The sequence below is a fragment of the Mus caroli genome, unplaced genomic scaffold (assembly GCF_978045245.1).
Source record: "Mus caroli unplaced genomic scaffold, Mus_caroli_1 scaffold_8, whole genome shotgun sequence".
NCBI lineage: Eukaryota > Metazoa > Chordata > Mammalia > Rodentia > Muridae > Mus > Mus caroli.
The window spans coordinates 86,156,403-86,170,403 of record NW_028227263.1 but is presented as its reverse complement, the minus strand read 5'-3'; the positions used below and the strand labels follow the sequence as shown (position 1 = coordinate 86,170,403).

The 14,001-nt window shown below is 38.0% G+C and overlaps 1 protein-coding gene across 4 annotated transcripts in view; it reads right to left on the bottom strand.

The window, feature by feature from the left end:
* LOC115031564 (uncharacterized) overlaps positions 1-14,001 on the bottom strand; it is a 199,217-nt gene that overhangs the window by 19,392 nt on the left and 165,824 nt on the right. The window lies entirely within an intron of this gene.

Genomic DNA, 14,001 nt, shown 5'->3' with positions numbered 1-14,001 from the left:
CCTTGTAAAATAGGGGTAAAACAAATAGTAAAACTTAGGAAATGAGACAGTTTGCTGGAAGATTATGTTTTCTAAGACTCATGAGTGTAACTTCCAAATAAGAAATTCAAAATAAAAAGGATAAATTAAACCTAGGAATCAAAAGCTGCCTCAACTCCTTATAAAATATTTGAAGAACCTAAGGAATGCTGAGAGAATGAGTTATAGTTTTCAAAAGAGGAGAAAGCAACAATTTGTTATTGAGTAAAAAACTATGTATCCTTAAATACACATATATGAAAATTATATTGACTAAGGGGTTGTATTTATGTTTTTAAGAAGAGGCATATCTATACATGCAAATATGTGTATGTAGCAATAATTAAAGAGAAAATAGATCATAAATTTGGAAAAGAACAAGAAATGTTTATGAAAAAGAAATGAATGGAGAATATAGAAAGGGAAATTCAAATTATAGTATAATTTATATTTAGGCAAATTAAAAATATGTAAAATATATGTATATAACTATAATAACTGGATATTAGCCAAAAAAGTACAGCATACACAAGATACATTTCATAGAACTCAAGAAGATCAACAAGCTGAAGTGCCCAAGAGAAGAAAACAATCAAAAGTGGGAAGGGAGGGACGGACATGGGATGGAAAGTGGACAGGGTAGGAGTGTGGGTGATAGGGCAACCTGATCCAGTATTGGGTGATGGTAAAGGACTGAAGCCCTGCAGGCCAACAGAAAGAATGGAAATAGGCAACCTCAGAAAATAGGGGTTTGGGGAAACCCTTCAGAATGCACAAGAGACCTGGGAGTTAAGAGACTCTCAGGAATCAAAGGGAGAGACTTTGATTCCTGAAAAAAGAGAAACTTAAAATTTAGATGAAATACCTGACAGTAGGTAGAGGGCGCTTATAGAGCTCATCTCCAGCAGTAACTCAGGGCATTAAGTTAGGGATGGGGTTGCCATCACACAGTCACAACTCTGACCCATAATTGTTCCTGTCTGAAAGAATTACAGGGATAGAAATGGAGAAGAGCCTGAAAAGACAGTGCAGTGACAGGTCCAAAGTGGGATCCAGCTCAAGGGGAGGCCCCAAGGCCTAATTCTATTACTGAGGCTATAGGGTGCTCAAAAAGGGACCTATCATGACTACCCTCTGAAAGACCCAACAAGCAGCTGACAGAGTCAGATGCAGATATTTGCACCCAACCAATGGACAGAAGCAGCTGACCCTTGTTGTTGAACTAGGAAGGCTGAAAGGAGCTGACGAGAAGGGCAATCCTATAAGAGGACCAGCAGTTTCAATTGATCTGGAACTCTGAGATCTCTCAAACACTGAAAGACCAAACAGCATACACCAGCCGATATGCGGCCCCCAACACACACAGAGTAGAGGACTTCCGGGTCTGTGTTCATTCAGAGATGATGCACCTAACCCTCAAGAGACTGGAGACCCAAGGGTGTTTAGAGGTCAGGTTGGGTGGGGTGTGGGGCATCCATTTGGAGACAGTGGTGGGGAGGATGTGGAGCAGTCAGAGGGTGGATCAGTGGTCCCAGGGAATGGAATATGGAGTGTAAAAAATAAATTAATTTTTTAAAAATAATATTTCTACTAAATAAAGGTAGAAACAATATTTACCTCTCAACATTTAAAAAAGAAGATAGTACTGATTTCTGCCAAGTTTGCCTCTTTAGAACCCATGAGATTTATTGATTTATTAAAATTGGATAGATTAGGTACCTACTGTGGTGTGTTTTCTCTGACACAAAGGGTTCAAAATAATGCCTTTATCCACTCAAGATATTTGATCTCTCATAGCTCCATTGATGGAGCCATCCTTCTGTATGTTTTCTCAGCCTATATATTCAACCCTGCCCTAAGACAATATTATTTTAAACCACGTTGTATGATAATATGGAGACTCAAGTGGCGGTTGTCTGACCTTCTCTGTCCTTTAATAAGTGGATGTAAACAATTCACAACCTAGATAGGATATCTATTTCTCGGCTGGTACGGATAATTCTCCCTGGATAACCTTTAAAAATCTCGAAGGATAGACATATGGAGCACCTTTTCTATTTCTGGAGCACTTTTATATTTATTGCCTTCTTTCTCAGAAGTCTTTGATATTTGTAGGGTGGTTCATTAGCTCTGATAGCTCCTCAGTCCCAGCAGGTTTATGAACACTGATGAAACTTCTTAGTAACTCCATCTCTAGAGTAGGCTGATAACAATTGTCATTTATTTTTCCTGCTATAAAGTACAAGTACAGAATTGATGAAAATTAAGAAATTGCATCCAGTTTCAATAGACAGGATACCTTGTAATATCTTATGATAGTAACTGCAAATATAAGCGAGTATTTTACCCACTACTACAGTTAATCCATCAAAAGCAGATGGTTATTCTAAATAAACCAAGAGTCGATGGTCAGAAGTATTTGTCTCTTATATATACTATATATGGTTAAGGACTTATTGGAAATGGTGTGTGATTTAATGGAGTAAAGACCGAGAGAAAAGTAATAGAAGGTACCATATAACATTCTTACCAGTGAGAAACAAGGATAAAGGATATTCACTCTAGGTGTTCTGAACAGTGTAATCCAACACCAGATTCACAGTGTTTAACCTCTTTTATTCTCCTGAACATATTGGACTGAGTTATCACAACTGTATCTAATGTATGCTTCCATTGCTTATACTTTAAGCTCTGAAAATGATTCCTTTATCCATTTCCATTAACCTTAAATAATTATTACTATTTTCTCCATCTCTATATTATGCTAGACAAAAAAAGCAACAATAGTAAATGTTTCATTTGCTCCAATCATTTTCTTCAATCCATAAGCTGTGATTAAGCTAATCAGAAGTTTGTCAATAATTTGCCTCATATCTATATCAGTTTGACAGTGGAAGATTATTTTGTCTATATGACAGAAACTGGAAAAGAAAAACAAAACTGCAAATTTCCAGTACATGGTAGAGTAGAAATTAAAGCAGGCAAAATGAAGACAAATAATATTTAACTTAACATATATTTTTAAAGCAGTGCAGTATTTGATGTTGTTTAATAAGAAGAAAAGGCATTAAGAATGAATGATTCCCTTATTATCCAAGGCTAAAATAAAGTCCCGGATCCAATTTGGTTCTGGTTGTTACTGGATATGGGTTACCTAACACCAGGTTCTGGGCTTTGGCAAATTAACAGGAGCTTCCAAGTTTTAGCTAACTTAGAATTAGAGTCAAAAGGTTGGGAAAAATAATAAATCTCCTTCAAACAAAATGAATTCATGTCCTTCCATTGTAACTTCTAGTTCTGTAGAATAAATCTAGTGTTCTACATGTTATGCAGGCTTTTTATCACTGAAACAAATCATTAGGCCATAAATTAATTTTCCATATCCTTCTCTTCCCTTCTCTCACATCATTGAGAAATCTAGCAACTATTGTCTTTCTCAATGCAAGCAGAGTTCTTTACACACACAGTATTGAAGAAGGGAGTTCACAATTGAGACAGGGCTCATCTATAGATGTAGCATTTGTAAGGGCATACCGGTAATTTCCCACAAAGTACAGGCAAACATGTCCTACATCTGCTGTACAATCTACCTCCTACAGATGTTACATCACATTACATATGAGGATCACAGTAAAAGAGAGGCATAGATCCCAACCTCTGCATCAGCACTGTGCAGATAACCTATTGAGTAGGCCTGATAATGCCTTTTGTGCTGAGATCTCAAAGGACATGTAGGGACTAACTTCTAGTAAGCGTGTGACTAAACAAAATAATAAATTCCTTCAGGACTGCCAGCCCCCAACCATATTTTACAATAGATAAATATAGCCTTCCATCCTAACACATCCAAGTTTCCTCTACTTGATTACACAGCCAGTTTTGAACTTAAAGCAAAACTGATGTCTATTTTCAATACATCAGAAAATAACAAGAGTATTTCAGTTTGAAGAAAGAAAAAAGTGTGATAATCTTCATTTGTCCAGACAATCTAGACTTTGGTGACTACACCTAGCTATTCCTAGCTAATATGTTCTAGATATGAGGGTAAAATTCAGGGGGATTAAGATGTGGAATTCACTTACACCTTGAGAATATCCAGATGTATGTAGGAGGCACCTACACCCTGTATTCCAAACCACTAAAAATATTGAAATGTTACACTCTATTCCCAGGCACATTTTTCTACCCAGAATTATAACAGAGAAATCTTTATATACGGAGACAAATATTTTACCTCACAGATATACAGGAGGAGAATCCTAGTATTCTCTTGCTTCTTGCTGAATGTGGAAACTGACAGGAGTATTTAACTTTATTAGTCATGGTGGTGTTAGTCACCTCAAAATGAGAAGTGGATGCATGGCTATATCTAAGTCTTTCTTAAGGATTGCTAGGAAAATTATTAAAGTATGTAGTGATAACTCATACCAGGGAACACTCTGAAAAATGTTCCCAAGAAAGAGGATATATTGCAATATGGCTAGTTATGAGGTTTATTCCTTGTTTAGGAAATACGACTTTTATAGAAAAACAAATAAACATGGCTTTCCAGTATTATTAGACATGTCACCAGCAAAAATCTAAAATTTTGCTAAGTAACTTTTGGATTCGTTGTTTCAAAAGGAAACTGTGTCTTTCCTTTCCATTAATGTTCATATCATTACTTCTGTGGCTGGGAATTTTCTCAATTTCTTCTAGAAATATTATCTAGGAAATCTGTCTGCAGCAGATTTAAGTGAGAATTTAAGTGAGTTTGTGTTTTTTTTTTTTTTGTTTTGTTTTTTTTTTGTTTTTTTTTGTCTACGCATTTCTATTTTCTATGCAATTCTCTTTCACTCTGCAATTGGGGAAATATATATGTAAATGTGGAATAGAAAGAAGAGGCATAAATTAAGTAGGAACAGTTTCAAAGTAATGTAAGTATAGGAAAATAAAAATGAGAGGTAGGAGCCAGGCGTGGTAGCGCACGCCTTTAATCCCAGCACTCAGGAGGCAGAGGCAGGCGGATTTCTGAGTTCGAGGCCAGCCTGGTCTACAGAGTGAGTTCCAGGACAGCCAAGGCAACACAGAGAAACCCTGTCTCGAAAAAAAAAAAATGAGAGGTAGGAAATTGAAGTATAGGGTCCTGGTTTTGTCATATGATGCAGACTCACATGATTATTTGTTTGGAGAGAGAATAAATAGGACTCAGTTGACAGGAATGGGAGTACTGCATAGCTAGCCTTGTAATGCTGTGATGGTCTCATGTTTTAGCTGATCTTTACTTCTTTGAGAGAGGCACATCAGAGAACTTCTCTGCATCAGAGAAATGCTCTCTGCATTTCTTTCTGCATGGTCTCTCTCTCTCTTTCCTGCTCTTCTTCCTTCCTTTCTTTTTCTTTCTCTTTTGTTCATTCTTTTTTTTTTTCTTTTTCTTTGTCCTTATCTCTGTCCCTGAGTAAATGGCAACTTCCCTGATCTCCTGTGTGATCAGTGAACCAGAGTCAAAAGTTCCCTCAATAAACCGATAAACTGCCTTTCTATATGTTAATTTGGTGTGAATTGGCTTATTTGTCAGCAAAAAAAATAACAATTCATTGCTAAAACCCAAAATCATTAATAATGAGATGCTAATAAGAAATATAACCCATCTGTAGTACAGAATGTGCAGATTTGATCTATTTAAGTTGTTTCTTCCACAGATCACTGTTGGAAATGACAGTGTGCATACGAATTAATAACCATTTTAGATATGAAAAATCCTCAGCTACTCTCCCTGAGGCATTTCTTTCATTCCCTAGAACTCATCTGTGTGTATCTCCATGATTTATCCATCAATTGTAGAATTGATGGATGTGATCCTTCTATGCTGCTCTCTTTCATATTGCTTTTGCAAATTACAAATCTTTTACTTAGCCAACCCATTCTATACCACTAGATGTATCTACATTAAGAAATCATTATAATCCTTTTGGCTCGTAGTGTCCATTTCAATGCATAAATGTCATGGAAGATATCCTTCTATATTGACAATCCATGAAAATATTATTTTTCTCCCCACACTGATAACAGTTCACAACATGCAAAGATGTAGGGCTTTCTTTATTGAAGATCCATACCTTATAAGATGATTGTCAATAAAGAAGCTATGTGTTTCAACATTGAATATGTTTTCAAAATATAAAAGGCAATGGGGATAGTAATAGTAAATTAATGTTTTAAAATGGGAAATATAGTTAAGCAAATATAATAAGTAAATTTCCCATATATGTATACCCTGTCTTACTCTAAATGCTTTATCATAGATGAGTCTATGACATTCATGTAAGTCTTTGATGCCTACCATAATTGAATAGGCACATTATTTGGTTTTGGCTTACTTTCATATTTTCCTCCTTAAGAACTCAAACTAAAAACAAACATTTAAAAATTGTCTACTATTATACGAGGTATATTTCTTCCTATGCTTAGTATTTTCTTTATCAACTCTAGATTAATTTACTGTTAATGAGCACCCTTTGTGGTGATTTGAATATGATTGGCACAAGGTAAGTGGCTGTAGGTGTAGGGGTAGCCTTTTTGCAACAGGGGTGATCTTGTAGGAGAAAATGTGTCACTGTGGGGGCAGGTTTTCTGGTCATTCCTATGGCCAAACTATGCTCAGTATGAAAGAGACACACTTCTTGGGAAACAATGGAAGACAGGCTTCTCTGACTACATTCAGATCAAGATACAGAAGTTTTGGCTTCTCCAGCACCATGTGTGACTGCAAACAGCCCCAATTCCCACTAGATGGTGATGATATAAGGGCTATATTCCAGTCCCAGAATGCAGTAGCGTTGTTATTTGGCACTGGCTTTTGAGTCAAGAATAAAGGTGGTTACAGGGACAATTGATGCTGGTAAGGTGAAGCTAAGAAATTAGCAGTGACTAAGATGAAATCTGCATCAATGGGATGAAACCTTCTATGAAGTGTGTTCTGAGAACTGAAAGAAGCTATGTTTCAGAGATAGACATCCTGGGGTCCAGACTTGGTAATATGTAATGGTCACCTAGATTGTATGGTATTGAATGCATGAAGTGTTCATGGGGAACAGTGGAAGGCTTGGCACTGCAAGAGGACATGATAGACCATTGGGGAAGATACATCATCAGTTTCAGTTGGTGGCCCAGGACAAAAGGTTTCATAAGTTGAGGTTTGGTACCATGAAGAGTGTCTATGATGTTATTAGTGAAGCTTAGTTGCAGAAAAGATCAGAGTGTATTAGAGATGCCAGTACCATGGAATGGCCATTAGGAAGACCAGCTATTGAGTGTCCTCAACCAGAGCAAAGAGTGCTACAAAGGGCAGAGCTGGAGAAGTGACAAATGGCAGAGCTGTAGAAGTGACACTTTGGAGGAGCACAAAATATTAGGTATGGGCCCTGTTGAAACAAGAAGCTGTAAAGTTAAAGTTGCCTTTGATACACAAAGATGTTTGATGTATCAGAGCCATGAAATACCTGCTGAGGAAAGCTGATAAGAATAAGAAGAACCTGAAGAATAGAACAAAGTTTTCTGCTGCTCATGTCAGATCTGCTAAAAGCAGACAACAAAGGTGAAAGAAATTGCAGCACTGAAGAGTAGTTTCATATTCCACATGAAGATACAGAGTTTGGAGTATTTTTTGTTTTGTTTTGCTTTTTTGTTTGTTTTTTTTTAAGCTGGTTTTTGGTATTGCTTTACTCCTGTACTTCCTCACTATGATATTTTGAAATGGTCATATATGTCTTATACCATGATATTTTGGAAGAATGTGATGGGCATCTTGATTTTGACTTTTTATGACATTATTTTAAGAAATTTCATGAACCCCAGAAGAGACGTTGAACTTTATACTCTTAAACACTGGTAGACTGTTATAGAATATGGAGATTTTGAAGTTGGATTAAATATATTTTGCAACTTGCAACATGCTATGGCTATTTATGGCCCTGATAGATTCATATATTTGAACAATCCTATGTGGACTAGAAAGTAAAATGTGATAATTTCAATATGTTTTGTCTAGATAGTGGTACCACCTGGAAGGTGCTACGTTGTTGAAAAGGGTTGTTATTGTGTGGTGTACTTTGAGAGACCTTCTTTTTTGTTACCTCGGGATGCCAGACTTCTCCTGGAGGTTTTCAGAACAAGATGAAGAACTTTCAGCTCCTGCAAACCATGCCTGCCCGAACACTGACATGCTTCTGTCTTGATGATAATGTAGTGAATATCTGAGCTTGTAAGACAGCTCCAATTAAATATTGTCCTTTATAAGAGTTACCTCAGTAATGGTGTTTCCTCTCAACACTGGAAAACTTAACTAAGACAATTCTTAAAATCTTATGACATTAGGGCTTGTTTTTTTTACAGGCAGAGACAGGAAGAGGCAGAGAGGGTGGGATGGGCAGAGCAACGAGGAAAATTACAGAAATATCATGCAATAATGAACAGTAGGACTGCAGAGATGATAGTGAAAACTATTCTCAACAATGAAGGAACTTCAGGGGAAATCACCATTCCTGACCTCAAGATGTACTACAGAGCAACACTGATAAAAACTGCATGGTATTGGAACAGAGACCGGCAGGAAGATCAATGGAACATATTTGAATAAGGAAAAATGAACCCACACTCATGTAGACATTTGATCACTGACAAAGGTGCTAAAATGATCCAGTGGAAAAAAAGAAAGCCTTTTCAAAAAATGGTGTTGGTTCAACTGCTAGTCAGCATGTAGAAGAATGCAATTCAATCCATTTTCATCTCTTTGTAAGAACCTCCACATGAAACCAGATACACTGAAACTAATAGAAGAGAAAGTGGGGAAGAGCCTTGAAAATATGGCAAAGTGGAAAATTTCCTGAACAGAGCACCAATGGCTTATGTTCTAAGATCAAGAATTGGCAAATGGGACCTCATAAAGTTGCAGAGTTTTTGTAAGTTAAAGGATACTGTCAAAAGGACAAAACAGCAAGCAGTAGATTGGGAAAAGATCTTTACTAACCCTACATCTGATAGAGGGCTGATATCCAATATATACAAAGAACTGAATAAATTAGACTCCAGATATTGAAATAACCCTATTAAAACTGGTGTACATAGCTAAGCAAAGAATTCTCAAATGAGGAAAATCTAATGCTCAAAAGCTCCTAAAGAAATGTTCGACATCTTCAGGGACATGCAAATCAAAACAACCCTGAAATTCCACCTCACACCAATCAAAATGGCTAAGATACAAAACTTAGGTGACAGCAGATGCAGGCAAGGATGTGGAGAAAGAGGGAACACTCTTCCATTGCTAATGGGTCTGCAAGCTGGCACAATCACTTTGGAAATCAGTTTGTTGGTTCCTCAGAACATTGGCCATAATATTACCTGAGGACTCAGCTATACCACGCCTGGGCTTACATACAAAAGATGCTCCAAAATATAACAAGGACACATGCTCCTCTATGTTCATAGCAGTCTTATTTGTAATAGCCAGAAGCTGAAAAGAACTCAAATGCCCTTCAACAGAGGAATGGATACAGAGACTGTGGTGCATTTACACAATGGACTAATACTCAGCTCTTAAAATCAATGAATTTATGAAATTCTTATGCAAATGGGTGGGACTAGAAAATACCATCTTGAATGAGGTAGCCCAATCACAAAATAAAACACATGGTATGTATTTACTGATAAGTGGTTATTAGCCCCAAATTTGGAATACCCATGATACAATTCACAGACCACATGAAGCTCCAGAAGAAGGAAAAACAAAGTGTGGGTACTTTGATACTTTTTAAAAGGCGTAATAAAATATTGACAGGAACAAATATGGAGACAAAGTGTAGATCAGAGACTGCCCACCTGGAGATTCATCCCATATACTTTCACCAAACACAGACCCTATTGTGGATGCCAAGAAGTGCATGTTGACAGTAGCCTGATATAGCTGTCAACTGACAAGCTCTGCCAAAGCCAGACATATACAGAAGTGGATGCTCACAGCCAACCATTTAACTGATCGCAGAGTTCCAAATTGAGGAGTCACAGAAAGGACTGAAGGAACTGAAGAGATTTGCAATCTCACAAGAAGAACAACCATATCAACAAACCATAGCTCCCATTGTCTAAACCTCAAACAAAGGAGTACACATGGAGGAACCCATGGCTGCAGCAATATATGTAGCCTTGTTGGGCATCAATGGGAGAAGAGGTACTTCGTTCCATGTAGCCTCTATGTCCCAGTGTAAGAAAATGCAAGGGCAGGGAGGCAGGAGTGGATGAGGTATAGCCCCATAGAAGCAGGGGGTGGGAGGATGGGACAGGGGTTTCTTGGAGGGGGGAAACAGAAAAAGGGGGATAACATGAATTCTTAATAAACAAAATATCCATTAAAAAAAAGAAAAACAGTTACTGGGGAAAGAACCTGTAAAAGTGACTGAGGACTTTGAAGTGTATAACTAATACTTGTGAACAGTAATTGAAGGATCCCAGAAGCTATCATTGACCTTAACATGCAAATTGCCACCACAGGCATATGCTAATGAAAGAGCTTGAATTTCCTTATGCCAGTGATAAGGAGAATATCTCTTCTTCTTCTTCTTCTTCTTCTTCTTCTTCTTCTTCTTCTTCTTCTTCTTCTTCTTCTTCTGCTTCTGCTTCTGCTTCTGCTTCTGCTTCTGCTTCTGCTTCTGCTTCTGCTTCTGCTTCTGCTTCTGCTTCTGCTTCTGCTTCTGCTTCTGCTTCTGCTGCTTCTGCTTCTTCTTCTTCTTCTTCTTCTTCTTCTTCTTCTTCTTCTTCTTCTTCTTCTTCTTCTTCTTCTTCTTCTGCTTCTGCTTCTGCTTCTTCTTCTTCTTCTTCTTCTTCTTCTTTATTTTATTATGAATCCAGTTCTCACGCAGTTGGGCCAGTACTGGCTCAGCCATACCCATGACTCCTGTCAGCATGCACTTCTTGGCACACACAATAGGGTCTACTTTGATGACTGAATATGGGATGCATCTCTAGGTGGGGCAGCCTCTGCTCCACACTTGTTTCCATATTTGCTCCTGTGAGTATTTTGTTACCCCTTCTAAGATGTACCAGCTACACTCTTCTATCAAGACTCATGGCATATTCCTTAGTGCTGTAATCTGTGAGATGCAGGGCCATGTCTTTCACTCTCATGAGTGTCAGACCATCTTTCTGAACTGTGATAATTGGAATGGTAATTGGAAAGAGGAGCATCCCATAGCAGACTAGGCTAGGTTAGCCCTCCCACATTCACTTCCCCCAACAGAGCCCCCAATAACAGTCTAACTCCTCTGTGATGGCCTGCTATGTAGAGAGCCCCATACCCCAAGTGCTGATGAAGGTGATATGTGGGGCCTGATATCAGGAACACCAGTGTAGGGGAGCCAGTGAGACTCAGAACCAATTAAGCAGAGCACCTGGACATGTACATGTTCCCTGGTGCCACACAGACCACTAAAATCCCCATGTTTTCCAGTGGTACTATGAGACACAGACTCTGAGCCCTGCCACTTTATAGCTACATACCCACACATGGCCATCAGAGGTAGTTTGGGCAGGCACTTTACCATTGCTCTTAGTTGGAGGGGCTAGCTACTCAAAAAATATACTCCACATTAGTATATCCAGTTCCACCTCACTTAAAATGTCTCAAACTGTTTCACTTCTCTTTCTCTCCCTATTTATACCACACATTTGCAGTGCAGTGGTTTCCACTTCAGGTAAGGCACACATCTGACAGGGCTCTGGGTAACCTCATCTGTCTGTGCTGCACTGCCGCTGATGAGTGTTTGGACATCATCACTGTTCTTTGTTTCCAATACCACACATTTGCAGTGCAGTGGTTTCCACTTCAGGTAAGGCACACATCTGACAGGGCTCTGGGTAACCTCATCTGTCTGTGCTGCACTGCCGCTGATGAGTGTTTGGACATCATCACTGTTCTTTGTTTCCATGAGGGCAGATGCTGCTCTATGTGTCTTCTGCTCACCCATACAGTGCTGCTGATGTACAGAAGGCTAGTCTGTGAGTATCTTTCCCCACCTGCATTACACTCATAGCAGTCCTGAGGTCTCAAGAAAACTATTTTCAATAGCGAGTATGAACTCTTTCTGAGAAAGCATAAAGAATTGGAATTTGGTTTCCAAAAGTTATGTACACAGGTAAATGTTGCTCTATAAGCATGTGTCCAGTGTTTTGGGCAAAGAGAGGAAATTGGAATCACTGTTTCTTGTTTGGGGCCCCCAAGCTACGGTTGTAGTGCAATACCAAAGTGGTAAGGGCAAGTATGATGGAGAAGGACATCATGCATTCTCCCCTGGACCCTACATGCATGTCTCTGCACACACTTGTGCACACAAACAGATATATAAATACCAATAAAATATTATCAGGTACAAGATAATTTCTCACATACCTGATTTGATACTGATTTTTGTCTAAATGCCACACATTGAGAAAGAGACTTCTTCAGAAAAGGCACTATGAAAAATAACTGACATAAATGATGAAAATGAAGATATAGATAACTGTATTTATTAACATGGAGTATAGGAGAATTCCATGATTGTAACCAGAAATGTAGAGAGACACTTTTCTGGCTATATATATATATATATATATATATATATATATATATATGCAATTTATATAAGATGCTTCTTCATTGGAACCCATGACTGCTCTTATTCTCTTGTCACAAGTATTTCTCTAAGTGACTCATACCATCCTGTGATTTTTGCCCTTCTTGTTTGGACATTTATTCCAATACAAATTCTAATTCTTTGCATTAACCACTCAAATTATTATTGCACTAGGGGGCACATCCTATGTTTTTTCCCAACAACAACATAAACCTCATGTTAGAGTTTGGATTGAAATGTAATGTAAAATATCTGAGGAATTTGATGGCAGCAAAATGAAAACAAATGAGAATTGCAGTGTTTGCTTTATAGTATTCTCAGAGGGCATTAGCAAAGTAGGTGAGGTGATGTCAGAGAATGTTCCAGAATGTCTCATGGCACCACGTGAGAGATGCTGTCCTGATATAAACACCAATTACATATCTGATCCACTAAAGCAAATTAAGGAGCAACAGGTCTCCTGACTCTCTCACATGTTGAATGCTGACCTAATACATCATCCTTGTAGATGAAAAAATACTCCCAGGCTGAGTCCTGAATGATAAATCATAAAAATGAAGCATGGTTATAAGTAATAACAAATAACTTGAATAGAAAAGAGCAGCAGTTTCATTCAGAGCATGCGAAGAATCATAGTAAGATACCCGACATTTTCTTTTTCCTTTCATCTGCAGATTTCCAGAGCACTCCTTCTTCTCCAAGAAGCAGCTTGTTGTCAATCTGCAGCAAGCACCTGGTCCTTGCTGAGAGCTAGACAACAACCAGGAGCATTACTGGAAATTAAAATTATGTGAATAGATTTCTTTAGCTGTGGTTGTCTCTGACTGGTTGTGTATACATAGGGAAATAGAGAAAGGGTTTGGGACCAATCAGGAGAGAGATCTCAAAAATGAAAAAAGAAAAAAAGCCTGTTGTTACCATGGAGATTTTTCCAACAAAGCTCTTCCATCTTTTCTCCCCTCTCCCTGTCTGTTGCATCAGGAATAAAAAGGACAAAGAAATATAAGGAGAAAGATCAAAATATTATGTAGTTATTCTTTGGTTTTTGACTCTTATCAAAAGCAGAGAAAACTGTACAGTAATGTCTGGGCCTTTGTGACTGGATCTGACTAAGTGTATCTGTCTAATATTAAAGCATCTCTTTGTGTCTCGAGACTGCTGCTTGTAATCAAGGCCTGTCAGGTGCACACCCGAGGTGAACATTTGTAATCTTCCTGTGCCAATATCATGAGGAGCAATAATTATTTGGAATTGTATAACACAAGTTGACATATTTAAGCACATTATAATTTACCAAAAATACAGTTTAGTTATCTAAATGCATGCTTGTGTTCATTTT